Below are 6,432 nucleotides of genomic sequence, written 5' to 3'. Positions count from 1 at the left end.
ATGATGGCAACTCAAGCCCGTCACTATGGCAAACTCTTGCAAGCCAAAGCAAATAGGCATGCCACAGTAGTTGATATAGATTTCATCCATTTTCTTTTTGCCCCCTCCTCCGAATCTTTATCATCCACCACGTACTTAATCCTGCGCTTGAGAAGACCATATACCATCATCATAGGGAAACGGATATGGGCAGAGGGGTCCTCAGGCAGCTCAAGAAAGCATCCAATGTAGCTCTTCTTAAAAGTCCGCCTATGTTTTCGTTCTTCATAATTTTCATTAAATATTCAAAAAATTTCCCCATCTGACATTTAAGTACAATTTAACCAGTTAGTTGTTTTGATTTTGGGTCATTTATCGGCATTGAAACTTAAAACCTGTCAATACTAAAAGAATTGATAGGATCATTCTGGGATGTCGATATTAATTCACGCCCCATCAGTGATCCATTATCATCATGTTGATGATCGCCCTCTTTATCTTTCGTACTCTCTAATTCCTCCTCTTTCTCACTTTTATTTTCTTCATCACCTTCTACAGGCCCTTGTCCACCCCCTTCAACATTATTTTCACATCTCTCCTCAGCTTCACTTTTCCCTGACTAAGATTGTTCAGGAAGCTCCTCTGAATCTCTATGTACTGTAGCCTTTTTTTTGGGTGGTCAGACGTTGATCCACTTTCTCTTTCTTTGTTTTGGGAGACATGTTTTACCTACAAACAACAGAAAAATAAAAATTACATTACAATTGGTGTATGCATAAATTTTTAAAAATACATTACAAACACCACGAATACCGACACACTAATAGCCACCATCACAAACACCACTAACCAATGCCATAAACAAACACCACATATACCGATACCACCAACAGCTACCACAAACACCACCAACCAATGCCACCACCAGTGCCACCATGACGAGCACAAATAGTACCACCACCAACACCACAAACACCATCTAACAATACAATAACAGTCAATGGAACACTGTGATGGAAACTAGGGATTTCTCAAGTTCTTCCTATGATTTTACCATCAAAATTCAAAATTGTAAACCCACTCTCGAAGATAATATAACTAAAAGTTTTATTTTTCACCATTAACTTAAAAGCCCTTATTTTTTAGAAAAAAATAACAAATATAGAACTCTTCTCGAACTCTGTTGCCTACGAAGACAAAGAAAACGACTGATACAAGCAAGAATAAAGTCAAAAATAACACCTATGTGGTCGAAAATAAGAGGAAAAATGATCTATTATGGAGGGTTGAGCAAATTTGTTGAGTAGTTGTTGTTTGTACTGTATTGTTGAGTGAGAATGAGAGTGAAAGAGCGAGAACTCAAGATTTGAAATGATGAAATATTTTGTATGGGTTGATTTGTATTTTGGAAAAGAATGACAAGTTTTGAAAATATTAATTTGGTCCGAATTGATCTTAATTATTTTTAAAATCATAAAAGATATGCATAATTTTTAACCCTCTCATCGTTCAATTGCCCAAAGGATAACTCAATTAAAATTGTATAAAAACAATTGAAGTTGTAGTTGATCGAGTACTCTAGTTGACCCTATAAACTCACCCCTGGTCCTAGATTAATCAATTTAGGTACTATTAGTCTAACATATGAACTCAATTGAAATTATATAAAAGCAAATGTTCAACATGTTGCATCAAATTTTGCATCTGTTGTAAATTATCAATCAGATTAGCTAACAACAGATTACGAATCTATTGTAAATTATCAAACAGATTAAGTCATTATTGTGACAGATTACCCATCTATTGTAAATTATCAAATAGATTATCATATGTCGCAATAGATTACCCATATGTTGTAAATTATTAAATAGGCGCTGCCATCTGTTGTAGCTGACCCTATGAGAACTCACCCCTAGTTTTAGATTAATCAATAGTTGACCCTATGAGAACTCACCCTTAGTCTCAGATTATTCAATTAAGGTATTAGTACCCTGTCCTAGATTAATCAGTTAAGGTATTAGTTGAATATATAAGGTAGTAAGAATTGGTTCGGCTCAGAGTTATCGACCGACGATTCTGGTTGGGAGGAACGCAGTACCATCTCATCATACAATTGCCAAAAGACTCAATTGAAGTTGTAGTTGACCCTATGAGAACTCACCCCTAGTCCTAGATTATTCAATTAAGGTATTAGTACCCTAGTCCTAGATTAATGAATTAAGGAATTAGTCTAACATATGAGGTAGTAAGAATTGGTTTGGCTCAAAGTGATCGATCGACGACTCTGGTCGAGAGGAACACAATACCGTCTCATCATGCAATTGTCAAAAGACTCAATTGAAGTTGTAGTTGACCCTATGAGAACTCACATTCAATTAAAGTATTAGTCTAACATATGAACTCAATTAAAATTATATATAAATAAATGTTTAACCTATTGCAACAAATATCTTTTGTATTGGATAAAATCAAACGGATTACGTAATCTATTGTAACATATTACGCATCTATTGTAAACTATCAAACAGATTACGTCATTTGTTGTAATATATCATGAATCTGTTGTAAACTATCAAACAAATTAAGTCATATGTTGCGACAGATTACCCATCTATTGTAAATTATCAAATGGATTAAGTCATATGTCGCAATAGATTACCCATTTGTTGTAAAGTATTAAATAGGCATTATCATGTATTGTAGTTAACATTATGAGAACTCACCCTTAGTCCTAGATTAATCAATTAAGGTATTAGTTGAACATATGAGGTAGTAAGAATCGATTTATCACAGAGTGATCGATCGACGACTCTGGTCAGGAGGAACGCAGTACCATCTCATCATACAATTTATAAAAGACTCAATTGAAGTTGCATTTGACCCTATGAGAACTCACCCCTAGTCTCAGATTATTCAATTAAGGTATTAGTACCCTGTCCTAGATTAATCAGTTAAGGTATTAGTTGAATATATAAGGTAGTAAGAATTGGTTCGGCTCAGAGTTATCGACCGACGATTCTGGTTGGGAGGAACGCAGTACCATCTCATCATACAATTGCCAAAAGACTCAATTGAAGTTGTAGTTGACCCTATGAGAACTCACCCCTAGTCCTAGATTATTCAATTAAGGTATTAGTACCCTAGTCCTAGATTAATGAATTAAGGAATTAGTCTAACATATGAGGTAGTAAGAATTGGTTTGGCTCAAAGTGATCGATCGACGACTCTGGTCGAGAGGAACACAATACCATCTCATCATGCAATTGTCAAAAGACTCAATTGAAGTTGTAGTTGTCCCTATGAGAACTCACATTCAATTAAGTTATTAGTTTAACATATGAACTCAACTAAAATTATATATAAACAAATGTTCAACCTGTTGCAATAGATGTCTTTTTTGTTGGATCAAATCAAACAAATTAGGTAATCTGTTGCAACATATTACACATCTGTTGTAAACAATCAAACAGATTATGTCATTTGTTACGACAGATAACCGAGCTTTAGAAATTTCCAAACAGAAATTGTCATCTGTTGTACTCAAATTTTTAGGATTTTTTTTAAAAAGCAATTTAGGTATTTCCTGCCTGAGATAAAAAAGTTAAAATACTAAAATACTAAGGCGGTAAAAAATATTACTCGGTACTACTTGGATAATTAAAAAATCTCCCGAGTGAGTAGTTTTATATGGTCTTTTCAATGTAACCATCTCCTCGTGCCCCTCAAAGTTATTAATGAATATTTAAAACCTCTCATATCTAAAACTCTCTCCTTTAGCCATAAAGTAGTGTAGACTCAACTCATCACTCTTCTTTATTCTCAATTCTTTATTATCTTTGTTTTTTCCCTCTCTTTTTTCTTTTATTTCGGATGAAAATCCTTTAGGATCTTAACTAATCAATATCTTTTCTCGACTGAACTGGATGTTTTGATCCGTTTGCTTTTTTGACATTGTAGGTACGGTTTACAGTTGGTCTTTCCATCTCTTCTTCTTCTTTGTATGTCATTTAAATTAGATATTTACATCTATTGCTATTAATGATTTACCCATTACCAGTTTCCTATTTATTGAGAAAATTGAAGGAAAGGTGACTTTTAAGTCTTGAATGAATGAACCGTTGTTTTATTAAAATATGCAAAAAAAGTCATCTGTTGGGAGAACTTAAAAAGCCTTGTTGTCAGTATAGTTTTTTTGGTCTTTTGTTTGGTACTTCGGTGGTGCTGTTGTTGGGGGGGGGGGTTGTGTTGGAACATGTGATGTTTGTGTTATGGATGGTGTTGGAACATATGGTGTTGTTTCTTTGTTATTGATGCTATTGTTGGTGGTGTTGCAATAGTTTCCTCAACTGTTGCAACTGATGAATCAGCTTTTGGAATAGACGGAGCAACTGTTTAAAGAAATCAAACCAGTAACAAGTATGTTTTGATTTATTCCAATAGATGACCTATCTGTTGCACTTTTCATCCATCTGTTAGAACGATGCCTCATCGGACCGTTTTTTTTTCATTATTGAGCAAACTGTCCAGCTCTAGTCCCATTGAACATTTTTTTTCATCAACTAATGGATTTTTATATTTGGATACACTTCCACATTTTAAGTTCATCCAGTTTTTTCATTTCTCATATTAATTTCATTGGCCAATTTTGCTACATTTTTCTTCCTACCCTGTGTTTCCTCTTAAACAAGGTCTAAGATGATATATAGCTTTCTCTACCCCTCCCTTCGCGCATAGATATTCTCCCAAGTACCTTCTGCTGTGTACAAGTCTCCTCCAGCAATCCACCCATATAAATTTGGATTAGGGGAATTTCTATTGGTTTCATTATTATTTGCTGCATTGCGAGACTTTGGAGGCCTTTCAAGAAGTCCATTGCACTATTAAAACTGGTCCAATCACTATTGGATATTTACACTGCCGCCAAAAACTTGAACCCTTCCCCAAACTTGACACTAAAACATGCGCATAAAATGTCATTAAATTGTAACAGGGTATTGACTCCACCGTCTTGGAACCCTCAGGCCTTATCAGTTTGCACCTATCAAACTAAACTGTACAATGCAGGATCTTGTTTGAAGGATCAGTGTCTAATTGGTAAAAACTGCATTCACAAAATCATTGCACTTTATATGTGTCCATCACGGTAGACTGATCAATAATATACATACCTCGCACGCATGAAAATGGGATCCATTGAACACACCTTATTCTTTGTACCCCTTCAGGACATGTCAGACAGTGTTGTTTATTCATCTACATGCATGTGATGACTACTAAAAAAGAGGTTGAAGAGTCGTGACTTTTTATCTTAACACATTCAATAGAGCTGATGAATCAAAATCTCCATCTGTTGCAACTGACGAATCAACTGTTGGAAGAAATCAAAGCATCTCCTCCAACATATGGTCCATCTGTTGCAACAGATAATCCATATGTTACAACAGATGGTAAATTTGTTGTGACAGACTAGACTATTTTTAATTCATTTATACGCATGTGATTACTTCTTGCTAAAAATGTTTGTTTCAATTTAGTTGTCCTATTTATAAAATCAAGAAAATTTTATTATATTCTTCTAAGATTACCCCTATTATTAAATGACTACATAAAGTATATTATTCAAATTTATACTTTCAAAGCATAATTAATAAGGTCAATTTGGTAAAAAAATCACCTAATTTATATTTTTATTAATTGGTATGCCAAGCCCATAGGGCCCAACTAATATGAAACGAAGGGACTATTAAAAATAGGTGAAGAGTCATGACTTATTATCTAACACATTCAAAACAGCTAACGAACCGAATACTCCATCTGTTGAAACTGATGAATCAACTGTTAGAATATATCAAAACATCTCCTCAAACATACTGTCTATCTGTCATAACAGATAATACATATGTTGCATCAAATGTCTTATCAGTTGCATAGACAAGCCATCTATTGCAACAGATGATAAATCTGTTTTGACATACTATCTATTGCACATTCAATCCATCTTTTGTGACAGATGGACGATCTGTTGCAACAACTCAATAATAACGGCTTTTATCAAGTCTCAAACCGTTATGAAAAGGTGAGACGTAATTAATGTAAAATAAAAAGTCGCGACTTTTCATAGAAAATAAAATGCCACCAGTTTGAATGTAATTAATACAATAGAGCTGAACAGTCCTGCCTTTTGGCCTAATACGTCCAGATTCAATCCTCTATAAATAGGTCCCTCCTTAATCTTTATTCAACTCAACTTTATTTATTTCTTACACTTTTTTCTTTTCGTGTGACATCTTCAACCATTTCTTTTCAAAGAGCATATTCCTTTCTCGTTGAGGTAAGTTTTTTTCTGGTGTAAATTTACCAGTTGGTCGTATATGTTGTATTACATTTTGGACTTTTTTTTTTGTACATTTGTCAATTCATGCGTGTTCTAGATATGGCTGATCCTTTTTCAGA

This window comes from Capsicum annuum, chromosome 10, assembly GCF_002878395.1.
Source record: "Capsicum annuum cultivar UCD-10X-F1 chromosome 10, UCD10Xv1.1, whole genome shotgun sequence".
In the NCBI taxonomy this organism is placed as follows: Eukaryota; Viridiplantae; Streptophyta; class Magnoliopsida; order Solanales; family Solanaceae; genus Capsicum; species Capsicum annuum.
The sequence above is the reverse complement of the archived record's forward strand: the minus strand, read 5'-3'. Positions refer to the sequence as shown.